The 26295-nt window shown below is 39.0% G+C and overlaps 3 pseudogenes; 1 reads left to right on the plus strand and 2 right to left on the minus strand.

The window, feature by feature from the left end:
• LOC134381762 (cytochrome P450 2C18-like) overlaps window positions 1-22428 on the plus strand; it is a 34148-nt pseudogene extending 11720 nt beyond the window's left edge.
• A 951-nt stretch (window positions 22429-23379) lies between these two features.
• Window positions 23380-24400, minus strand: LOC134381558 (dnaJ homolog subfamily B member 1-like; annotated as a pseudogene).
• Window positions 24401-25309: 909 nt separating this feature from the next.
• LOC134382683 (large ribosomal subunit protein uL30-like) lies at window positions 25310-26055 on the minus strand (annotated as a pseudogene).
• Window positions 26056-26295: the final 240 nt, after the last annotated feature.

Here is a 26295-nt window from a genome sequence, read left to right on the forward strand (position 1 = left end):
TTTGGGAGATTTGCGTCCGTTTCAATCTTTTGGAATAGTTTGTAAAGAATCGGTGTCAATTCCTCTTTGAATGTTTGGTAAAATTCTGCTGTGAATCCATCTGGTCCTGGGCTTTTCTTTGTTGGGAGCCTTCTGATAACAGCTTCAATCTCCTTTATTGTTATTGGTCTGTTCAAATTTTCTACGTCTTCACGGTTCAGTTTTGGGAGCTTGTGTGTGTCCAGAAATTTATCCATTTAATCCAGATTTTCAAATTTGTTGGCGTATAGTTGTTTATAGTAGTCTCGAATGACTCCTTGTATTTCAGATGAATCAGTTGTAATATCGCCTTTTTCATTTCTAATTTTTGTTATTTGAGTCTTCTCTCTTCTTTTTTTTGTTAGCCATGCTAATGGTTTGTCAATTTTATTTATCTTTTCAAAAAACCAACTTTTTGATTCGTTGATCTTTTGAATTGTTTTTTGGTTTTCAATTTCATTCAGTTCTGCTCTGATCTTAATGATTTCTTTCCATCTGCTAACTTTAGGTTTAGGTTTTTCTTGTTTTTCTATTTCTTTTAGGTGAAGTGTTAGGTTGTTCACTTGCCATCTTTCCATTCTTCTGAAGTGAGTGTTTAATGCAATAAATTTTCCCCTCAATACTGCTTTTGCAGTATCCCACAGGTTTTGGTATGATGTATCATTGTTTTCATTAGTTTCAATAAATTTGTTGATTTCCTGCTTGATTTCTTCTTGGACCCATATGTCATTAAGTAGAATGCTGTTTAATTTCCATGTGTTTGTATAGTTTCCAGAGTTTCGTTTGTTATTAATTTCTAGTTTTAATCCATTGTGGTTGAGAAGATACATGGGATAATTCCAATTTTTTTGAACTTATTGAGACTTGATTTGTGACCTAATATGTGATCTATCCTGGAGAATGATCCATGTGCTGCTGAGAAGAATGAATATTCTGAGGTTGTTGGGTGGAATGTTCTGTAGATATCTGCCAATTCCAATTGGTCTAGAGTCTTGTTTAGATCTTGTGTTTCTCTACTGATTCTTTGCCTACATGATCTGTCTAATATTGACAGTGGGGTGTTCAGGTCCCCTGCTATTATGGTATTAGTGTCTGTTTCCTTCTTTAGGTCTAATAGAGTTTGTTTTATAAATCTGGCTGCTCCAACATTGGGTGCGTACGTATTTATGATTCTTATGTCTTCTTGATGGATCAGTCCTTTTGTCATTAAGTAGTGTCCCTCATTGTCTCTTTTTATGGTTTTTAGTTTAAAGTCTATTTTGTCAGATATAAGAATAGCTACTCAAGCTCGTTTTTCTTTTTTGTTTGCATGGTAAATCTTTTTCCATCCTTTCACTCTTAGTCTGTGTGAATCTTTATGGGTGAGGTGGGTCTCTTGTAGGCAGCCTATAGTTGGGTCCTGCTTTTTGATCCAGTCAGCCAGTCTGTGTCTTTTGATTGGGGAATTTAAGCCTTTTACTTTAAGAGTTGTTATTGAAAGGTGTTGATTTATTCCTAGCATTTTGTTGGTTGTTTAGTTGTCTTAGGTGTCTTTTTTTCCTTGCTTTCTGATTTACTGTTTGGTTTCTGTGTTTGTTGGTTCCTTAGGTTGTAGATAGCGTTTTTGTTTGCTTGTTTTCTCTTCTTGAATGCCATTTTTATTATACTAGTGGGTATTGATTTTTCTTGGGTTTTTATGGCAGTGGTAGTTATTTTTCAGGAACCAAACCCAGTACTCCCTTGAGGATTTCTTGTAAGGGTGGTCGTGTGGTAATGAACTCCCGCAGTTTTTGTTTGTCTGAGAAATATACTATTTGCCCTTCATTTCGGAAGGGTAGCCTTGCAGGGTAAAGTATGCTTGGCTGGCAATCTTTGTCGTTTAGTATTTTGAAAATATCATCCCATTCCTTTCTAGCTTTTAGGGTTTGTGATGAAAAGTCTGATGTTAACCTGATTGGGGCTCCCTTATAGGTGATTTGACGCTTCTCTCTTGCAGCTTTTAAGATTCTGTCTTTATCTCTGAGTTTTGCCAATTTGACTATGACATGTCTTGGAGAAGGTCTTTTTGGGTTGAATACATTTGGAGATCGTTGAGCTTCCTGGATCTGAAGATCTGTGATTTTTCCTATACCTGGGAAGTTTTCTGCCACTATTTTGTTGAATATGTTTTCAATGGAATCTCCATTTTCCTCCCCTTCTGGAATCCCCATGATTCGGATATTTGATCGCTTATGGTTGTCTGATATCTCTCTCAGATTTTCTTCCATGTCCTTGTTTCTTTTTTCTTTCTTTTTGTCTGCTTGTGTTATTTCAAACAGCCCATCTTCAAGTTCAGAGGTTCTCTCTTCAACTTCGACAAGCTTGCTGGTTAAACTCTCCGTTGTGTTTTTTATTTCATTGAATAACTTCTTCAGTTCAGCAAGTACTGCTACATTTTTTTTCAGGACATTGATTTCCTTGTACATTTCCTCTTTCAGATCCTGTATACTTTTCCTCAGTTCATCATGATGTCCAGCTGAGTTTTCTTGTATCTCATTCAGTTTCCTTAGAATTATCACTCGAAATTCCTTGTCAGTCATTTCAAGGGCTTCTTGTTCTATAGGATCTAGAGTTTGAGATTTATTAACTTTTGGTGGTGTACTTTCTTGATTTTTTGTATTTCTGGTATCTTTTTTTTGATGTTTATTCATTGTGGCCGGGGGTTTCACAGTCCACCGGTTTGAGACTAATGACTAACTAGAATGTTGCTGTGGTTGCCAATTTCGTATGGCTCCCTCCGCGACTGCTCAGTTGGCCTCTAGTGCCTTGTGTGTGTGGTTGCCTCGGGTCTTGGGCTTCTCCGGGGAGCCACCTTTCTGGTCAGCTTGGACTCTGCTGGGCTGGTGGTTCACGTACCACAGGGTGTGTGATCTCTGTTGAGCTTTCACTTCCTGTGCAGGACTTCTCCCTGTTCCATGTGCTCTGGCCCAGGCTGTTAGATCGTGCAGTGGCGACCCCACCGGGTGTGTGGTTTCAGTCGAGTCTCTGCCTCCCTGGCCGCATGTCTCCCCACTCTGTGCGCACTGTGCTGGGCTGGGGTGTGTCTTCTGCACCCCTCGTCTATCAGCTGGGCCTTCAAGACCCTGCTAGGCACCGACTCGCCCAGGAAGTCTACCAGGTTTCTGCTGGGCACAGACGACCGGTCTCTCTGGGTGCCTTTGTAGCACTATGTAGATCTTTCTCGGGTCTTGTTCACCTTTGTATCCCCCCAGTATAGACCGAGTCTAGCGCCCACCTGCAGCCTGGTCTCCGGCAGGTTCAAGCGGACCTGGGAACTCTCCTACCACACTATTCCCAACCAGAAATTCGTTAGGCTTTTTTCCAAACTGGTGGCCACAGAGATGGTATCTGCCTCCCAGTAACAGGGCGTTTACCTGGGGCCGGTGTCCAGGGTATGGTGGAGTGACAGTCGGCCCGCCCGTACTTCCTTGCCCTCCCGAAACTGGCTCGGGACACCCCCCGCCACCAGCCCCGCCAGAGAACCGCGGAGGGAGTGGGCGCGGAGGCCAGTCCGCAGGCTCCGGAAAGCCCGGCGCGCCAGGCCAAGCTCCTGGGAGGGCTCAGTGATGGCCGAGCTGGGCGGAGCTGCCCGCACCTGGGACAATGGAGGCAGCACCGGGCGGTGAGTGGCCTGGTGGTGCAGGCGGGAGCCGCGTGGGCATCCACCCCCTGAACAGAGCTGTGCCAGGGATCACTCACAGTGCTGTGCCAGGTCGGGTGCTCGCTCTCTGTCTCTGGTTTGCCGCCTTTCCCAGTTCTCGGACGCTGCCGCCTAGGGCTGTTCAGTCGCGGCGCCGCTCGGGCGCTCCCAGGAATCTTCTTTAATGCCGGTCTGAAACCTCGAATCCTGAATAGGGCAGCTGGCCGCCTTCAGCGCGGCCCTGGCCTCCGGGGTCCTGGCTGCATCCACAGCAGCCCTGGCGCCGTGATCCCTGTTTCGAGACTCGCTTTTGCAGCTAAGAAACAGTTCTTTTCCTGCTCCACACTTCAAAGCTGTTGCCTGTAAATGAGGCAGCCTCTCCTGCTGGGGTACATTATTAATCTTGATAAAGATTATTTCTAATGACAAATAAGAATAAAATATTTAAGACAAGACTGGTATGTGCGTATGCAGAAACACTCCAGTCTTTCAAAAATCAAATCATTCCTTCCAAATAACTTTGCTGTTTTGTTTTCTTCTTGTCTAAACTAAAACATGTTCTGTGTAGAAATTGTTGAAACATGATACTTAAAAAGAAAAAGAAAGGAAAAATTACTCATAAATTTACCACCCAGTGAATACTGTTAAAGATTTCGGGGTAAACATCTTTCCACACTTTCTATGTGAACATACATGTGTGTTTATATGTTTTCCTAAAATGAAAGCTCTCTGTGGGTTCTTATATAATATGCCTTTTTAGCTTGGTTCCTTCTGAACATTCTGCAGCCATCCCAATTCCCTGCTGAATAGAAGTGAAGCTGGATTGGGAACTGCCGGAAAGGAAGTGAAAAGACAAAGATTGATCCTTTGGTATCTTTTGCTGTTACTCTGTCTCTCCTGACCACTGTGCACTTCTGCAGAGAGAGTTGTGTATCCACGGATGGGCACCATTGGTTCTGTTAGCAACAGGAGGAAAATACCTCCTTCCCTTTATGGAATCCTGGCGTTACTGACCACAAGAAGCAACAAGAAGCTTGTGCATGGGGAGAATCTGCTTGCGTGCCATGTGTTTTTAGCCAGCTTTCAAATACTTAAAGCCTTTGTCAGGACACATCGAATCATATGCTGTCATGTTCATCCAAAGAGCAATGGTTTTGTTTTGCTGTTTTTTGTAGGGTGTAATCTTACTTCTGAATTTTTTTGTCAGAGGCCAGCTTGTAGAGAACCAGAAAAAACTGTGGTGATTGTCTAATGATGGTGATAGTTTTCATGCATATATAGTGCTACTATGTATAGGACTACTATGTGCACGATTGCAAGCACTTTACTTATGCTACATCTTTATTAAAAATTTATTTATTTCTTTTTTTAAATTTTGGGTGGCTGACTGTGAAGGGGATCCAAATACTTGACCTTAGTGTTATAACACCACGTTGTAACCAACTGTGCTAATTGGCCAGTCTAAATCTTTTAATATAAATTGTTACAAGGTCATTTGTTAAGGATAACTCTGTGTGAGAGTTCAAGTTAACAATCCAATGTGGTTTTTCTTTAAAAATTAAAGTATATTAAATAATAGCATACATTATTGAACTATTTTCTAATAGCTGCTTCTATTTTTATGTATTTTGCGGAATGATGTAAGAAAGATTGTGCTATCCCTTGCCAGATTCCCACTGTTATCAATTACTGCTGGTTTTTGTTCACTTTGTTCTCTGTGAATCTGTTCTTAGCTCTTCTTGCTTTTAAGGAAATTGCCTTGCAGCTGCTAACCAGTTAACTTTCTGTTTAGGTTGTCAGCTAAGGCAGTACTCTGCACTCACTGTTTTTTCATCCCAGCACTAATAACCTTCTGTAATTACTGTGCCTGCATGGATCTTATTTGGATTTAGGGCTGGGTTTGGACCAGGGCCCACTGAATAGCTTCACTGATCAGCTTGGCTTCTGAAGTGCCCCTCAGCCTTTTCATTTTCCACTTGACAACAAAGGAGGAAAATTTTGTTAGTGACTCCAGAGTGTCTTTCTTACCAATGTAAATAATCTATCCCAAACTAGAATTATAACGTTTCAATTGGGAAGGGTCCTTATTCAGGAGTTAGCTAACTCAAATGATTTCCTGTTATTGATAGTAGTGGTGAAGTAAATACAAACATTTTATTGATTGGTTATAACCATTTTATTTAATAGACAACACTTTTCTTTTTCTCAAGTAAGTGACGTGAAACCAGGGAGCCCTTTCAACATGCAAGCTGGAAATCTCAAAATTTAGAACTGTATACTGAAAATGGTTATATGTGGCAATATACTAAAAGACCACAAGGTGGCATAATTTCCTCATTATAACTGACCTCAGGGTTCTAAACTGGATTTCATGCAGTCTTTTGACTTTACCTGGCAAGAGTTCTGTCTAGCTAGAGCTAGGTCTCACAGACTCCTTGAGCCCAGTGTCCAGACTGGGTCACAAACCCTTCACACTCAGGTCTACGAGCTAGGTAATAGGAAAAGGTCCTTGGAGCTGTGCGTGAAGAAATAGTAGGCTTTATACTCAGAGCTAGAAGCAGTCAACCCAATATGGCTTCTCGGAGCGTTTTCTAGAAGCTTTGCACATCTGCGCCTGTAGTCCTTTTTACTCAAGTCCATAACCCCCCCCAAACCCGGATGCACATGCGCAATCACATTAGACAATAACAAGGAACACTCCTGAGCACATGCATGCCCACCTCAGATGCTCGGCAAGACTCTGAACATCCAGGGGCCCTGACCGTTTTCCTTATGTTTTCCCAACAAGTTCAATTATATTTATTTTGTTGTTTCTACTGAAAAAGGAAAGAACAACAATTCGCTTCTTTCTGTATCTGTGAAAGCAAGAGAAAAATTAAAATTATTCCATTATATATATATATTTTACTGTATACATTTAAGGTATACAGCATGATGTTTTGATATACATGTACATAGTGAAATCATTACTAAGGGCAAGCAAATTAACATATTATCTCACATAGTTTTTTTTTTTTTTGTGTGTGTGTATCTAAAAATTTACTCTTTTAGCCAATTTCCAGTATACGATATTATTATTATATTATTTTTTAAATTTTATTTTATTTTGTCAATATACAATGTGGTTGACTACTGTGGCCCATTTCTGAAACCTTCCCTCTTCCATTGGTTCTGTTACTAACAGGAGGAAAATATCACCTTTCCTTTATGGAATCCTGGCCTTACTGACCACAGGAAGCAAAAAGAAGCATGTGCATGGGGAAAATCTGCTTGCCTACCATGTGTTTTTAGCCAGCTTGAAAATACTTAAAGACTTTGTCAGGGACAAAGGCCCTCCCTCCTCCTTTCCCCCCCTCCCTCCCAACAATGTCCTTTCTGTTTGCTTGTCATATCAACTTCAAGGAATTTAATTGTTGTGTCTTCTTCCCTCCCCCACCCGTTTTTTTTGTATTTATTTATTTATTTTTAGCTCCCACAAATAAGTGAGAACATGTGATATTTCTCTTTCTGTGCCTGACTCATTTCACTTAATATAATTCTCTCTAGGTCCATCCATGTTGTTGCAAATGGCAGTATTTCATTCTTTTTTATAGCAGAGTAGTATTCCATTGTGTAGATATACCACAGTTTCTGTATCCACTCATCCGATGATGGACATTTGGGCTGGTTCCAACTCTTGGCTATTGTAAAGAGTGCTGCAATGAACATTGGGGAACAGGTATACCTTCGACTTGATGATTTCCATTCCTCTGGGTATATTCCCAGCAGTGGAATAGCTGGGTCATATGGTAGATCTATCTGCAATTGTTTGAGGAACCTCCATACCGTTTTGCATAGAGGTGGCACCATTTTGCAGTCCTGCCAACAATGTATGAGAGTTCCTTTCTCCCTGCAACCTCGCCAGCATTTATCATTCAGAGTCTTTTGGATTTTAGCCATCCTAACTGGGGTGGGATGGTATCTCAGTGTGGTTTTGATTTCCATTTCCCAAATGCTGAGTGATGTTGAGCATTTTTTTGTGTGTCTGTTAGCCATTTGTTTATCTTCCTTTGAGAAATGCCTGTTTAGTTCTTTTGCCCATTTTTCAATTGGGTTACTTGTTTATTTGTTTTAAAGTTGTTTCAGTTCCTCCTTGTATATTCTGGATATTAATCCTTTGTCAGATGTATATTTAGCAAATATTTCCTCCCAATCTGTTGGTTGTCTTTTAACTCTGTTACTTGTTTCTTTGCTGTGCAGAAGCTTTTTAGTTTGATATAATCCCATTTATTTATTTTTCCTTTGGTTGCTTGTGCTTTTGGGGTCATATTCATGAAGTCTGTGCCCAGTCCTACTTCCTGAAGTGTTTCTCCTAAGTTTTCTTTAAGAAGTTTTATTGTTTCAGGGTGTATATTTAATGCTTTAATCCATTTTGAGTTGATTTTAGTATATGGTGAGAGGTATGGATCTAGTTTTAGTCTCCTGCATATGGATTTCCAGTTATCCCAGCACCATTTGATGCAGAGGCAGTCTTTTCCCCAGTGTATAGGCTTGGTGCCTTTGTCAAAGATCAGATGGCTATAGGTGTGGGGGTTGATTTATAGATTCTCTATTCTATTCCATTGATCCGTGTGTCTGTTTTTATGCCAGTACCATTCTGTTTTGGTTATTATAGCTTCGTGTATAGTTTAAAGTCAGGTAGTGTTACGCCTCCAGCTTTATTATTTTTTTGGCTCAGAATTGCTTTGGCTATGCATGGTCTTTTGTTATTCCATATAAATGTCTGGCTAGTTTTTACCATGTCTGAGAAAAATGTCATTGGAATTTTTATGGGGATTGCATTGAATATGTATATCACTTTGGGTAGTATGGACATTTTCACAGTGTTGATTCTTCCAATCCAAGAGCATGGGATGTCTTTCAACCTTCTTATACCCGCTTTAATTTCTCTCAGCAGTGGTTTGTAGTTCTTATTGTAGAGATTTTTCACATCCTTGGTTAATTCTATTCCTAAGTATTTTATTTTCTTGGTGGCTATTGTAAATGGGCAGGTTTTCTTGATTGCCCTTTCTGCATGTTCACTATTGGAAAATAGAAATTCTACTGATTTCTGTGCATTGATTTTGTATCCTGCAACTTTGCTGAAATCATTTATCAACTCCAAGAGTATTTTTGTAGAGGCTTTAGGCTGTTCAATATATAGGATCATATCATCTGCAGACAGGGACAGTTTGACTTCATCTTTTCCAATCTGGATGCCGTTTATTTCCTTCTCTTCTCTGATTACTCTGGCTAGTATGTTGAATAGGAGTGATGAGAGTGGGCATTCTTGTCTAGTTCCTGTTTTTAAGGCAAAAGCTTTCAGCTTTTCCCCACTCAGGATGATATTGGCAGTGGGCTTACTGTATATGGCTTGAATTATGTTGAGATAATTTCCGTCTATGCCTAACTTGTAGAGAGAGAGTCTTTATCACAAAACAATGTTGAATTTTGTCAAATGATTTTCAGCATCTATAGAGATGATCGTATGGTTTTTGTCTTTGCTTTTATTGATGTGGTGTATCACATTTATTGATTTGCATATGTTGAAACAACCTTGCATCCCTGGGATGAATCCCATTTGATCACAGTGTATAATTTTGTGTATGTGTTTCTGTATTCTGTTAGCTAGTATTTTATTGAGGATTTTTGTTCCTATATTCATCAAGGATATTGGCCTGTAGTTTTCTTTTTTAGTTGTATCTTTATCTGGTTTTGGTATCAGGATGATGTTTGCTTCATAGAATGAGTTTGGGAGAATTGCCTCTGTTTCAATCTTTTGGAATAGTTTGTAGAGAAGAGGTGTCAATTCCTCTTTGAATGTTTGGTAGAATTCTGCTGTGAATCCACCTGGTCCTGGGCTTATCTTTGTTGGGAGCCTTCTGATAACAGCTTCAATCTCTTTTATTGTTATTGGTCTGTTCAGATTTTCTACATCTTCTTGGCTTAGTTTTGGTAGTTTATGTGTGTCAAGAAATTTATCCATTTCCTCCAGATTTTCAAATTTGTTGGCATATTGTTGTTTATAGTAGTCTCGAATGACTCCTTGTATTTCAGATGAATCAGTTGTAATATCGCCTTTTTCATTTCTAATTTTTGTTATTTGAGTCTTCTCTCTTCTTTTTTTTGTTAGCCATGCTAATGGTTTGTCAATTTTATTTATCTTTTCAAAAAACCAACTTTTTGATTCGTTGATCTTTTGCATCATTTTTTGGATTTCAATTTCATTATGTTCTGCTCTGATCTTAATGATTTCTTTCCATCTGCTAACTTTGGGTTTGGATTGTTCTTGTTTTTCTAGTTCTTAAAGGTGAAGTGTTAGGTTGTTCACTTGCCATCTTTCCATTCTTCTGAAGTAAGCATTTAATGCAATATTTTTCCCCCTTAGTACTGCTTTTGCAGTATCCCACAGGTTTTGGTATGATGTATCATTGTTTTCATTAGTTTTAATAAATTTTTTGATTTCCTGTTTGATTTCTTCTTGGACCCATATGTCATTAAGTAGAATGCTGTTTAATTTCCATGCATTTGTATAGTTTCCATAATTTCATTTGTTATTGATTTCTAATTTTAATCCATTGTGATTGGGAAAAATACATGGAACAATTCCAATTTTTTTGAATTAGTTGAGACTTGATTTGTGACCTAACAGGTGGTCTATCCTGGAGAATGTTCCATGTGCCAATGAGAAGAATGAATATTCTGAGGTTGTTGGATGGAATGTTCTGTATATATCTGCCAATTCCAATTGGTCTAGAGTCTTGTTTAGATATTGTGTTTCTCTACTGATTCTTTGCCTACATGATCTGTCTAATATTGACAGTGGGGTGTTCAGGTCCCCTGCTATTATGGTATTAGGGTCTGTTTCCTTCTTTAGGTCTAATAGAGTTTGTTTATAAATCTGGCTGCTCCATCATTGGGTGCATATATATTTATGATTGTTATGTCTTCTTGATGCATCATTCCTTTTATCATTATGTAGTGGCCCTCATTATCTCTTTTGATAGTTTTTAGTTTAAAGTCTATTTTATCAGATATAAGAATAGCTACTCCAGCTTGATTTACATTTCTGTTTGCATGGTAAATCTTTTTCCATCCTTTCCCTCTTAGTCTATGTGAGTCTTTATAGGTGAGGTGGGCCTCTTGTAGGCAGCATATAGTTGGGTCCTCCTTTTTAATCCTGTCAGTCAGCCTGTGTCTTCTGATTGGAGAATTTAATCCTTTTACATTAAGAGTTGTTATTGAAAAGTGTTGATTTGCTCCTAGCATTTCATTGATTTTTGTTTGGATGTCTTAAGTGTCTTTTGTTCCTTTCTTTGTGATTTACTGTTTGTCTTCTGTATTTGTTGGTTTCTTGGGTTGCAGATAAACTTTCTTTTTTCTCTTTGTTGTTGATATTTTTATTTTACTAGTAGGTTTTGATTTTTCTTGAGTTTTTATGGCAGTGGTAGTTATTGTTCAGGAACCAAACCCAGGACTCCCTTGAGAATTTCTTGTAAGGGTGGTCGTGTGGTGGTGAACTCCCGCAGTTTTTGTTTGTCTGAGAAATATACTATTTGCCCTGCATTTCAGAAGGATAGCCTTGCAGGGTAGAGTATTCTTGGCTGACAATCTCTGTCTTTTAGTATTTTGAATATATCATCCCATTCCTTTCTAGCTTTTAGGGTTTGTGATGAAAAGTCTGATGTTAATCTGATTGGGGCTCCCTTATAGGTGATTTGATGCTTCTCTCTTGCAGCTTTTAAGATTCTCTCTTTGTCTTTGAGTTTTGCCAATCTGACTATAACACGTCGTGGAGAAGATATTTTTGGGTTGAATACATTTGGGGATCTTTGAGTTTCCTGAATCTGAAGATCTGTGTCTTTTCCTATACCTGGGAAGTTTTCTGCCACTATTTTGTTGACTATGTTTTCAATTCAATCTCCTTTTTCCTCCCCTTCTGGAATACCCATGACTTGGATATTTGAGCATTTAAGGTTGTTTTCATTCTTTTACAGGGCATGGATTTCCTTGTATATTTCTTCTTTCAGGTCCTATATACTTTTCCTCATTTCATCATGTTGTTTAGCTGAGTTTTCTTATATCTCATTTCGTTTCCTTAGAATTATCACTCGAAATTCCTTGTCAGACATTTCAAGGGCTTCTTGTTCTATAGGATCTAGAGCTTGAGAGTTATTACTCTTTGGTGGTGTACTTTCTTGATTTTTCATATTTCTGGTATCTTTCCTTTGCTGTTTAGTCATCATGGCAAGGGATTTCATGGTTCACTGGCTTGACACTATTGTCTGGCTAGGATGCTGCTGAGGCTGCCAATTTGGCACGGCTGCCTCAGTGTCTGCTTGGTTGCCCACTGGCACCTCAGGCATGTGGTCACCTCAGGCCTTGGGCCTCTCTGGGGAGCCCCCTCTCTGGTTGGTGTGCACTTGGTCAGGATGGGGATGGGGCCCGGCGGTGGTGAGGCCTTCCTGCTAGGTTGCGCACTGGTGCCACAGGTCACGTGGTCTCCACGGGATTTGGGCCTCTCTGTGGGGCACCTCTCTGGTTGGTGCACACTCAGCCGGACTGGGGATGGGATCCAGCAGTGAGGCCTACGTGCTCAGTTGCGCGCTGGCACCACGGAGCACATGTTCTCTGCAGGACTAGGGCCTCTCTGGCCCAGTATACAATATTATTAATTATAGTTCTCATGGTGTACTTTAGATCTCTAAGCTTATTTATCCTACATAACTGAAACTTTGTACCCTTTGGCTGCAGTATCCTCCCCTCCCCAACTCCCCAGCCTTTAGTAACTACCTTTCTACTCTGTTTCTATATATTTGGGTTTTTTCCCCCGAGATTCCACATGTAAGTGAGACTATGTAGTATTTTTCTGTGTTTGATTTATCTCACTTAGTGTCATGTTTTCTAGGTTCATCCACATTGCTGCAAATGACAGAATTTCCTTCTTTTTAAAGGCTGAATAATATTCTCATATATATATATATATATATATATATATATTGTTTTTCACAATGGCTACATCTTCTACATTCCCACTAACAGTGGGAAAGGTTTTTTCTATGCATAATTTTGCAATCTCTTGGTCAGGTTACTTAGGTAACTCTTGATAAAGCTAAGAGCATCAACATAGGATTGAGGTCCTGAGATAGGACAATTCTGGAATACTAGATGGTGCCAGGAAAGAATAACGTAGAAGAGCAGGTCAGGGCATTGCAGTGGGACCTTCATGTTATAATGAGACAGCACACAAAGTTATGTAGGGGCAATCTATCTTATAAGCTTCACGTAAGTAATGATTATTAAACTTACTATTGAGAGTGTACATTGACCTCTGGTCTACAGTTTCTTCCTTATAAAATAAAATGATTGGATCAGTTCATCCTTTAGGTTACTTTCAGGTGTTTTTCTTTAGAGACAGTCTCTTATCCTAGAGACACACTGACGCCAAGTTCTGGTACTTACACTAACTGTAATCTTAGACTTGTACACTGACCTTTTTGACTGTCATTTCCTCCACCAAAAAGTAGAAATTGACATAATATGTGTCTGCATTTCCTTGGGCGCTTACAGTGAGAAAATGAACTGGATCATGGTACTGAAATGCTTTTCAAACAGTAAAGTGGAGTGTAAATATAAAAAATGAATATTAACTCCTTAAAATTCTAAATATTCTCAAAATAAAGCATTATTTTCTATACATGATTATACATTTTTTCAGTGGCAGGGATATATATATATGTGTGTGTGTGCATACATGTATATATATTTTCATCTTTCCCCTGTGCTTGACAAAGTGCCAGACACGTAGTAGATGCCTCTAAACACTGCTGTGTGAATTATTAGATCATTCTTTCATTTTTCAGCTCTACAAGCTCCCAAATCTTTCTCTTTTTTGATCCATCACCTTCTAGGACGTCTTCAGAAGTTACTTAAGAAATATTAATGCCACCAAAACTCTGTTTTGGAGAATGTAAAGGAGCACCTCTGTGCCTCAACTACTCTCAAAGTCTCATTGGCAGTTTCCTAATCAAAATGGAACAGGTATAGGGTGACCCACAGGGTTGCTGCTTGATTATCACTATCTATGTCATTCACTGGCTAATTGTTACTCCCAGGGATACTGAGGTGTACCACAAATGTTACATCTGAAAGATACATTAAATAGCTAAGAACCATGCATGATTTTCACACTTTTTAAGCATTAAAAAAACCCCGTATGTAAAATATTTAGAAGTTGTGATTGCTGCTATGTACAAACTTGTACTTTGAGGCTAGACAGAACACACACACACACACACACACACACACTCTCACACACAATAATATAAGCAACATGCTGTCAAATTTAAGTGAGCTGTGATAGAAGAGGTAACAAACCTGATTAGCTTAGATTAATTGGAATCTGGAAGGAATTCATCAGTGAAATCATCTGAGGCAATGTTAACTTTGAATGTGGGACTGAGGGATGCATTGATGGAGACTGGCCTGAGGACAAAGATGGTCCAAGGAATGGTGGGTCAGGGGCTCAGAAGAACAGCAAGGACAGAGATTGACTGGGTCCATGTGAGTCAGCATGAAAGGTGTGTAGAGCAGTGCACATCATTAACAGAAGGCAACTGGAGGTTAAATCTGAATTCTGGGATGACAATTATGGATCTGATAAAGTAGTGGAGAGTTGCGTCATGAGCAATAATAAAGACATGATAAAAATGATGTTTATGTTCTGAGGGACTGGGGGTTGGGACTTCAACATATGAATTTTGACGGGCACAATTCAGCCCATAACCAACTTTATGGATAAATAGAATAATTCATATTGTATTTGTTTGTGTCTGGCTTTTTACCCCAACGTTGTGTTTTTACTCCCAGCGCCGCACTCTCCCGAGTGCCAACGTTGTGTTTTTAGAATTCTTCCAAGTTGTTTCATGTATCTCAAATTCATTAATTTTTATTGCCACATAGTATTTCATTGTATGATTCTGAAAAAATTTATTTTTGTATGTTACATTGACACACATGTGGGTTATTTCTAGTTTTTGGCTGCTAGGAAAAATGTTTCTATAAAAATAATTACACATTTACCCTAGTATACACACACACACACACACACACACTTTTAATTTTAATACAATCAAATTCCACCCCCCCACTTTTCCTTTTCTCAAGGTAATTAAGATATTCTTTTATATTTTTGAAAGCTCCATAATTTTGCTTTTTATATTTGGTCTATAGTGTATTTGGAAGTGATTTTTGTGTATGGTATAATGTAGTAGTTTCATTTTTCATCACCTACAATGGGATAGATTGAAATTGTCGCCTAATGGGACACAATGAGAATTCAAAGCATCTTCTGGGATATTCCTGCCAAATCTGCATAATTAGAATCTAATTATGAGGAAACATTAGACAATCTCAAATTGAGAGACATTTTACAAACTCCCAGCCTATACTCTTCAAAAGTGACAAAGACAGGGAGGTTAAGGAAAGACTGAAGAACTATTCTAGTCTGTACTTGCCTAAGAAAACATGACAATTAGTTACAAAATGTGGTTCAGGATTTTGAACTGGATTCTGAACTGAATACAAATGACTTACTGGTAAAACACTAATAAGAATGAGGACAAGATGGTCCTAATGAATCAATATTAATTTCCTGATTTGGAAGGCTGGATTATGGTTATACAGGAGAATTGCTGTGTTTTTAGGAAATACATACTAAAATATTTCAGGTTTGGGCCTTCAGGTCAGCATTTACTTTTTTTGTATTTGGCAGAGTTATTTTTATTCTAAAGTTCATTTTTTTATTAGCATATTTATTATTACAAATTATAATTATTTTTTATTAGCATATTTATTATTACAAATTATAATTATTTTTTATTCTCCTTACCTGACAAATCCCTCCCAAATCTCCCTTACCGCTCCCCAATATCTAGTATCCTTAGGTTTGTTCTCTCCTTCTGGAAGTTCAACATATTGTTGTGATCTTTTCTTTCTTTCTTTCCTTCTTTCTTAGCACCCAGTTATGAGTGAGGACATGTGGTATTTCTCTTTCTGTGTCTGGTCCATTTTACTTAACATAATTTTCTGCAGGCTCATCCATGTTGCGACAAATGCCAGAATTTAATTTTTTTTATGGCTATGTAGTATTCCATTGTGTATATGTACTATATTTTCCTTATCCAGGAAAATGTCATTGTCGATGTCATTTGTTGATGGACTCTTAGGTTGGTTCCATATTTTAGCTATTGTAAATAGAGCTGTGATGAACATGGGAGTGCAGGTATCCCTTCAACATCATGTTTTCCATTCCTTTGGATATATCCCCAGGAGTGGGATTACTGGATCATATGGTAGTTCTATCTGCAGTTCTTTGAGAAACCTCCATACTGTTTTCCATAATGGCTGTACTAATTTACACTCCCATCAACAGTGTAGAAATATTTCCCTTGCCCTGCATCTTCACCAGGATTTGTTATTCTTGGTCACTTTGATAATGGCCAGTCTAATTGGTGAGATGATGATATCTCAATGTGGTTTTAATTTTCAGCATTTACTTTCTAATGCTCAAAATAAAGTCTTTGAATGGACCTCAAACTTTTCTATACATTTATGGTTAAAATGTTATATATAAACAAATTAATTAAATAAAATTATAATATATATGCTTTTGTGTGTATGTATATATGCATTATAGATATGAAATCAAAAATGAGCTCATATATAAACTACATAAGCCCTTCACAAGAGAAGATTTGATATTGCCAATGGACATTTGAAAAAGTTCTCAGAATCATGAAACCTTGTGGAAACACAAATTAAAGCTACAATGAGATGTTACTTATACGCATCATAATGATTAAAATGAAAAAAGACTGAATATACTAAGAAAGTGAAGCAACTGACACCCTCATAGCAAAATTATAAATTTATTACACCATTTGTAAAATTCTTTGGCAGTAGTTACTAAAACCGAGCACATGCATACCCAGCAATTACGCTCATAGGTGTACAGCAAGAAATACTTATATTGGGATAACAATGTATGAAGATAATAAAAGCACTATTCACAATAGCCTCAATCTAGAATCAAGTCAAACATCCATAATAATACAATGAAAAAAAAATTGTGAAAGAGTCATAAAATAAAACACAATAAAGTATAAATTACCTATTGCTATTTGCAACAACATGAATGAATCTCATAAACACAATATTAAGTTAAAAAACTAGATACTAAATAATACATAACGCATGATCCAATTTATGTTAAGTTTACAAACAGGCAAAATTAGCCTTGGCATGATACTGGGTATATTTAGGGAGGGGACAATGTAGTAAGGAGAAGGAGACATAAGGGAGGATTTTTAGGGTCCTGGCAAAGTTATTTTTCTTGACCTGTATGTTGACTTCACAGACATGTTTACTCCCATTCAGTGGTGAATGGAAGAACAGACTGTTTCTGTCTTATTTCACTTAGCATAATGTCCTTAGGTTCATCCATGTTGCCACAAATGGCAGTGTCTCATTCTTTTTTAAGTCTGAATAATACTTCATTATATATATATACACACACACATATATATAAAATCAATTTCTTTATCCATTCCTCTGTCAGTGGACATACTAATATGTTTATACTAAAATATTTCAGGTTTGGAAATTCGGTTCAGCATTTACTTTCTAATGTTCAAAATAAAGTCTTTGAATGTATCTCAAACTCTTCTATACATTTATGGTAAAAATTTTATATATAAATTAATTTTATAAATAAATAAATATATTTCACCACCTTTATGTTCAGTTCAGAATCCAGTTCAAAATCCTGTGATTACTCATTAAGCTATACATTTAGGATGTGTGCAATGTTCTCTATGTATATTATGCTCCAGTGAAAGGTTTAATTTAAAACAGTTCTAAATTCACAATTCTACCCTAGCTGAGGTTTGCATTACTTTGTGACTGTGGAAAGTTTCACCCAGATGCCCTCCTGACCATCCCTTTGGGCAGCAATGGGAAATCCCCTCAGTGTGAGAATCTTTGATCTGGGAATTGAAACCTGGATTCTAAAACAAGGTCTTGTACTGATGTGTTGGTGACCCCACTGATTCACCAGTTCATGGCTTCTAAGAATAAAGTAAAAATTTAGCTAGTGGATCTCTGAGGTCCCTTCTGTCTCTAATTATCTATGATTCTTTCATTTTATAAAGAAAAAGGTCTAGGCAGGAGCATTAGCAGAAGAAAGGAGAAACAGAGCAGAGATACCCATCTCTCAAATAAAAGGATTGCTTTATAGAGAGTTCATTTTATCCAAAATAAGTTAGTGTAGTTCTTTTAGAGTACAGAGCTATGTGAGTCAAGCAGCAAAACTTGACTCATTCCAGTTCCAGTTTACAAAACCAATCTTTTCTGATACCCATTTTAACCAACCTGTGTTGTAATTATTGACTCAATTAATATTTATTTAAAAGTCACTGATTAGGCTAAATCCTGAAACATTCAGTCATAGCACACCATCAGTAAATGTTGGTGACCTGGATTGAATTGAATGTTTTGCTTGGAGGGGAGGGTACAAGGGGCAGGAGATACGGGTTCCAGCTCTATCACCTGCAGTCTGTGTGTCCCTGGCAAATGTACTAAATCTCCAAGGCCCAGATTCCTCATCCCTAAAGTGGTAATAATTTTACCTTAGGCAAAGGTAACTGAGAGAATCAAAAGGGATGTGATGGGTATGAAAATTCTCTGCAAATTGTCAGAATCTCTGTACAAATGAACAGTAAAACATAATGTATCTGGGGTCTTGACAAAACTTATCTTTTTTCTGACTGCAGTTAGAAATAACTGCGCTAATCCAGCATTATTCACAATAGCCAAGATATGGAAACAACCTGTGTCCATTGACAGATAAATGGATAAAGAAATTGATTATATACATATACATATATATATAATTTATTATACATAAATATAAAATGGAATATTATTCAGCCTTAAAAAAGAATGAGAAACTGCCATTGTGGCAACATGGATGAACCTAAGGACATTATGCTAAGTGAAATAAGACAGAAGCAGTCTGTCCTCCCATCCACCACTGAAGCACGTGCCTGTCATTCTGTTTATAATCTCCCTTTCTTGCTGTACATTGCTTTATCCCATTATTTCTGACAATGACAGGCCAAAAAAGCAACCGAAACAGCTGGAGGTGACTGGGAGGTGGCAGAAGCCTTGGTTTCTCAAGCCCTCCCCACTAAATTCTCTGGGATTGGCTCTTCTCTCAGGGAGGGGGCTGAATAGAACTCTCCCGTGGTTGCCCCCCATCAGAAATACCAATTTGAACAAGCATCCACACAAGAAAATACCTTCACAAGAGCTAAGGAAACCAGGTGAGAGATCACTAAGACACTAAGGAAACCAGGTGAGAGATCACTAAGACACGTTGCAGAGGGTAGGAAAGACAGTTTTACATTACAGGTGTCACCCCTCCCCCAACTTCAGGCAGCACAGCAAAGACAGTTACCATCTGTTTGGGGGAAAGGAAGGGAAATGAGCCCAGGGAGTCGCCTTGGACCCTGAGCAAGTGACACTGAGCAAGTTTCATTTCTGCAGTGGTGAAGAGAAGAGAAACCCTACCTTTTATTTCTTCTCTTGAGAATGTATGGCCCTGTTATTTTGTGAACAGTCAAGGGTGGTGTACATTCGGAGTAGCTAATGCTTCAGAGGTTTGGTTTTGTTTTGCTAAAATTGTTCTGGAGGCAGCTGTGGTGTAAGCCATAGTGCACACACACGACGGGCAGCAGAAGATCTCAGTTCAAATCCCATTTCTGCCACGTGTGAGCTGTGTGACACTGACAGGTCTGTTCTCCCAAGTCTCTCCCCACTTAAAAAATAAATAATAATGTCTGCCTTCCAGTGTTTTTTAGGGAGTTTAATAATAAAAGGTGTATATATTTATTTGGTACATGTTTGGTTATTTAAGATGCATGAGTTCTCAATTCTGGCTTCATATTGGAAAAACTTGGGGTGTTTAAAAAACAAAACAGTGCTTGGGCTTCTGCCCGGACTAGTTAAGCCAAATTCTCTAGGTTGAGGCATCAGAAAGAAGAGCAAGAGTAAAGAAAATTTCATTTTTAATCTCTTTTCAGTGGGCCAAAGTCTTCTCAGAAGAGAGGTTAAAGTGGATCTAGCCTATTGGTTACTTTATATGTCAGAGAGGCACATACTGAGATAGCAGCGAGTGTTATAAAAGCTGTGGATTGCAAGCGCACAGTTGTCTTAGTGAGAAGAGAAGGTGTCAACGGATCCAGTTGTGGTCCTGGAGCTCAGTCTCTCCTGTTTGCTTCTCCTTTCACTCTGGGGACAGAGCTCTGGGAAGGGGAAGCTCCTGCCTGGTTTCACTCCTTTCCCAATTTTTAGAAATATCCTACACATAGATGTTAAGGGCCTCAGCAAATCCTTAACCAATGTAAATAGACTTCATGCCTCTAGTGGCTTGAAAATGGTAAGTAAATTCACCCCTACTGTTCAATAAAATACATCAGTGGAGGCAAATTATTATAATCTGTTGTTGTAAATACTCCCTGTGCATTACTAATTTTGGTGTGTCATTGTCAGAAGTAGTGGAGTGAAATAATGCACTGTGCCAGTAGGGAAATATTGAAGTTGTAAGGTAGAATCAAAACGGCAAAGGGCTGCTGGTCTTCTTTGTCACACAGTAATTTATTGTGATCATTTACCTGAATGTAAATGGTAACAGAAGTGTTTTGTGATTAGAGATTTTATTTAAGAAGTCATCTACTGTATATGGTGTATATTTTGCTTAATTAGCAATGATGATTAAACTTCTCCAAACAAACAAACAAACAAACAAACAAACAAACAAACAAACAAACAAACAAACACAAATTATGCCTGCTGTCAAGGAAATATCCATGGGTTCATGATAAACATGTGAGTGAAGCAAAGAGTTAATTAGGGTGAGGGTGGTAGCAGAATCCTTTTGATATTTGCACATAGCTGCTGTCTGTGACCTACGAGTGGGTGGAATGGAAGAGAATGTTCTTCTGTGAGGTGCTGCATGTCCTGGCACTGCCTCTGGTTGTAGCCACTCTCTCTCTCTCTCTCTGTGTTAATAAAACAAGCAGATCTCAAACTGGGCTGGGCAGTAAAATCATCTGTGGTGATTTTTTAAAATATAGATTTCTAGGGGCTGGCAAGTTAGCTTAGTTGGTTAGAGCGTGGTGTAATAACACAAAGGTCAAGGGTTTCGATCCCTGTACCGGCCAGCCACCAAAAAAAAAAGTAGATTTATTGTGTTCATACAGAGCTACTGAGCTTTGCAGGTGGTCCCGAAGCAGTCCTCTCCAGCAGCTGGGTATTAGTCCAAATGTGGGCATTGGAGACTGATAAACTGCTCAGGCATCAGAGATTGACCAACTAGCATTCAAATTTGGGTCTAGTTATTAGTCATGGGACACTGGAAATGGATTTGAAATTCTTTGAAACTCAACTATCTTTTATCTGTGAAATGGAGTAAATAAACCTAGCTCAAAGTGTTGATGTGATTAGGTATAACAATCTGCATACAAATTGCCTGAGACATTGCCTGGCACATTTGAAGTGCTTTATACGTGGCAGCTATAACAATCACCATCATGTTTACATGTAAAATCCAGAAATACTTAAAGCTATATCTGACAGAATAAAATAACAATATGATGATAAATATGATGATAAATAAATAGAAGACCCAAATTTGAATGCCACTTAGTCAATCTCTGATGCCTGAGCAGTTTATCAGTCTCCAATGCCCACATTTGGACTAATACCCAGCTGCTGGAGAGGACTGCTTCGGGACCACCTGCAAAGCTCAGTAGCTCTGTATGAACACAATAAATCTACTTCTTTTTCTTTTTGGCGTCTGGCCGGTACAGGGATCGAAACCCTTGGCCTTGGTGTTATTACACCACGCTCTAACCAACTAAGCCAACTTGCCAGCCCCTAGAAATCTATATTTTAAAAAATCACCGCAGATGATTCTACTGCTTAGCCCAGTTTGAGATCTGCTTGTTTTATTAACACAGAGAGAGAGAGAGAGAGAGTGGGTACAACCAGAGGCAGTCTGAATCACGCACAGTATAGAGAGCAAATACTGATGTCTTTTGCTACTAATTGAATCTCCTTTACATTTCTCAGCTCTCAATAGTCTATGGCCCTGTGTTCACTGTGTATTTTGGCATGAAGCCCACTGTGATGTTGCGTGGATATGAAGTGGTGAAGGATGCCTTGATTGATCTGGGAGAAGTGTTTCTTAGAAGTTTCTAAAAGTGTTTCTAGCAGTTTCCCAGTGACTGAAAAAACTAATAAAGGACTTCATAAGTGTGCATGTGCATGTGTGTGTGTGTGTGTGTGTGGACAATGGTAGTAAGGATGGGAAATATGGAAACAGAACTGAAGAGCTCCTCAGTCAGAGTCAGCCCATCCACGTGGCTGCCACATGTTGACTTCCTCTTTCTTGCCTGGGTTTTCCCTCCTAATTTCTGTTTCCCATTCTGGTAGGAATCCTTTTCAGTAATGGGAAGAAATGGAAGGAGATTTCCAGTGCTTCCCATTCATGATGCTACAGAATTGTGGGATGGGGAAGAGGAGCACTGGGGACTGTGTTCAAGAGGAACCTGCTCTGCTGCCTTGTGGAGGAGCCGAGAGAAACCAGTAGTGGGCGCCTCCTCGCACTGTAGTGCTGCCTTAGCAGACTGCTCTCTCTCTAATCACGTCCTTTGGAAACATTTCAGGAGCAGCCAGATCTTTCATCACTGGTGGTGTTGTCAGCCCTCATGTGGAGGAGGGATGAGAGCCGAGGCAGCTTTTTTGTTAACTATGTTGTTGCGTTTGTACACAATGACTGTGCATACAGTGTGGGTATAAGAGGTCATTTAATTCTATTCTGTACCAAATTTTGTTTGTTTTCAAATCAATGTGTTACGAAGGTAGAAGGTTTTGAATCTCATTTTTTCCAAATTGTTAAAGAGCAATGTTTTTCCTATAGCGTAATTGTTGATTACCTATTCCAGAACATTTCACTGAGAATACTTGTCAAGTGGACACCCTATTGGGCATAAAACAACTGGCATGTGCTTTCACTTAATTGGTCAATATTTATAAGGTCAGCCTCACTGACATGTCTGGGGATTTCCTCCAAGGCCTGTGCCTACAATTTCCAAAAGGAATGATGTTTATCTATGGTATCAAGTGCCTAGGCATCTTCAGTGCAACCCTCATCAATTGTGATTTCCCTGTTAACTAATAACTATTTTAAAATTATCACCTGTAATTGTTAATGTTACTCACTATTTACTGTATTGTTTTATATATTTTAAGAAAATATGTGCTATAGCATAATCATCCAAAAAAAACCTAAGCAATATCCCAATAATATAGGCAGATGTACAGAACTGAGATTCATATGGCTAGGGTGGCAAGAAAAGCTGGCTCCTGCTGCCCTATTGCTCAAATAACTACTTACGTCTAGTGCACAAATTTGAAAGATTATAATATATTCTCTTGAAAACATTCAGCAATATGAAAGCATTCCCTGGGTCCCCCACTCTCCCATGGTCCATAAATGGTGGAATGGTCTGGCAATCCTTGAGCTCTGGAAGGGTCCCTGGTCATTCTTGGGAAACAGGTGGTTATATAGGAAGAACCCGCTGAAGTATGATTCTTGATGTCTGGGGAATTCTTTCAGGGAACACCACTTCAAAGTCATTCATGAGTTTCCCACGTTTCTCGGGAATTTTGGTGAGGGGGAGGCCTTCTCCGTGAACTTTTCACCACACGCCAGGCCTGATGACATCTTTGAATATGACAGGTATGGTCCTGCCATCCAGAGTGGAGATGTTCACTGTACAGCCACACAGAGCCTCCTGAAAGCTGATACTGGCAGACTAAATGACACCAGAGCCATCCCTCTTAAGGAAACTGTGTGGTTTTTCCTTTAAAGCAAAGATGATGTCATCTAGAATGTTGTTGGAGGTATGATCTTGGAGAAGGTGATATTGGTCGCTTCTTTGCACTCCCTCTTTACTTTGATGGTCAAGCTTTTGCCTTCATTTTGAATGCACTTTCTGTCTGGGTTCAGCCACTTGTGGGAGATTTTCATCTTCTTGGTACAGCTGCTGTAGATCTATGTCTTCAAGGGAGACCCTAAAGTTATAGGTGACAGGGACATCTTGCTTCTTTTGGGTGGGCTCTTGGGTAGAGCGGGAGTGTCCAAAGTTCATGCTGGCAAAGCTGCCCACACCCATGGAAAAGCCAGAGAACCCATCACTGATGTCCATGCCTTCCTTCCTGTTCCACTGCCCCCCAAAAAAGCGTTTGAGGAATTTCTTCCACCAAACAACTTAGAAAATATGGCGTAAGGGTCTCCATGGAATGTGTAGGTGAAAGAGGTATCATTAGCACCACTGCTGCCGCTGCCACTGAGACCACCACCCTTTAGCCTTCCTCCATGCAGTGGAGGAAGATCTCGTGCTGGCACAGGTTGCTGAGCAAGTCACAGGCCTCGGCAGTCTCTGTGAACTTCTCCTTGGTGCTGGGCTCCTTGTTCTTATCCAGGTGGTGGTGCAGTGCCTGGCAGCAGTAAGTCCGCTTGATCTTCTCATCCAATGCACCATGGGCCTGGCCTGATGTCTGGTAATAGTCATTGCCCATGGCCACTGCCTGTGGCCCACTGCCCAGCTGTCACTGACCCCTGGCTCCAGGATTTCAAATTTTAAAAAATGTCTTGAGACTTGATTTATGACTTAATATGTGGTCTATTTTGGAGAATGTTTCATGTGCTGGTGAGAAGAATGTGTATTCTGTAGTTGCGAATGAATTGTTCTGTAGGTATGTGCCAGTCCAATTGGCCTAAAGTGTAGTTTAAATCCTGTGTTTCTCTGTTGACTTGTTGCCTAGAGGATCTGCACAGTGCTGAGAGATGAGTGTTTATGTTCCCAACTATTGTCTTGGGGTCTATCTCTTTCTTTAGGTCTAATAGTGTTTCCTTTATATATATGTATATGTATACACACACACACACACACACACACACACACACACACACATATGGGTGCTCCAGTGTTGGATTCATATATATTTATGATTGTTATGCCTTCTTATTGGATAGATCCCTTCATCATTATATAATGGCCTTCTTTGTCTCTTTTTATGGTTTTTGGTTTAAAGTCTATTTTATCCAATATAAGAACAGCTACATCTGCTCATTTTTTGGTTTCCATTTGCATGGTATACCTGTTTCCATCCCTGCACTATTAATGTATGTGTGTCTTTACAGGTGAGGTGAGTCTCTTGAAGACAGTATATAGTTGGGTATAGCTTTTTAATCCAATCAGTCTTTGTCTTTTGAGTGGGAAATTTAATCCATTTATATTTAGGGTTGTTATTGAAAGGTATTTTCTTACTCCTGGCATTTTACCTGTTTTTGTTTGGATGCTGTAAATATCTTTTGTTCCTTTCTTCCCCTTTTACTGTTTGTCTTCAGTGTTTGTTGTTTTTGTTTTTTGAAAGCAGTCATTTCATTTAACCAAGCAGATTGTAAAAACAGTCATGGCAGACACCTTAGTTCATCCTTCTAATAAGCCTATTGATCTGGTCTTCCCTGTTGCCAGCATCTCCACCTTCCACAAAATGAGTGGTCTTCTTCTTCATCCCACCCCATGGAGAAGATAATTTGAAGCCCACAGGAAGTTATTCGCTTCTTTGAAGCACTTTCCAACAGTATGATCTCATAAATCAGATCCTCCATGCAGGTGATGCCATATTCACCAAGAAGTCAAGCAATTAAGGTGTTATCTGTCAAGGCAATTTGCTTCTTATTGATTTTGCCATAACCACACTTGTAGATTAGTTCATTTACTGACTTCAGGTTTGGGTACTCCCAAGCAATATATGGTTCCACAATCCTCAGCATGCTAATTGAAGGCTTGTTGAGCTTAACAAAGGTGCTATTGAAGATCTGGCGAAGGTGAAGAAGTTGCAACACCTTTCGGACCTTTGGGCTCATACCATTGATACCTCTGATCCTGATGAAAAAAATGACAGTTTGGGTTCTGCAGGTACATAGAAGTTGCTGGCTTTTCTTGCCACCCTAGCCATATGAATCTCAGTTCTGTACATCTGCCTATATTATTGGGATATTGCTTAGTTTTTTCATAGATAAGCTTCCTCCCTGCCTTTCAAAGCATCTTTAGGGCAAACTTCTTCCTCAGGTGCTTGACCTTCAGCTCTGTGAAATTCCTTTGATTTTTCTTAAGGGTTTCTGGCATAGCAGGAACCTCCTTTTTCTTCTCCTTGGAACCCTCCATGGTCCCAGCTGGAAAAGAGGAAGTCGGCAGTTTTTTCTTTTGGTGTTTTTATCATATCGTCCCATTCTCTTCTGGCCTTCAGAGTTTCTGTTGAGAATTCTGCTGTTAGTCTGATTGGGATTCCTTTATGTGACTTGACACTTTTGCTGTTTTTAGGATTTTCTGTTTATCTTGAGTTTTGACAGTTTGACTATAATGTGTCTCAGAGAGGACCTTTTTGAATTGAATATATTTGGGGAT

This window comes from Cynocephalus volans, chromosome 7 (assembly GCF_027409185.1).
Source record: "Cynocephalus volans isolate mCynVol1 chromosome 7, mCynVol1.pri, whole genome shotgun sequence".
In the NCBI taxonomy this organism is placed as follows: domain Eukaryota; kingdom Metazoa; phylum Chordata; class Mammalia; order Dermoptera; family Cynocephalidae; genus Cynocephalus; species Cynocephalus volans.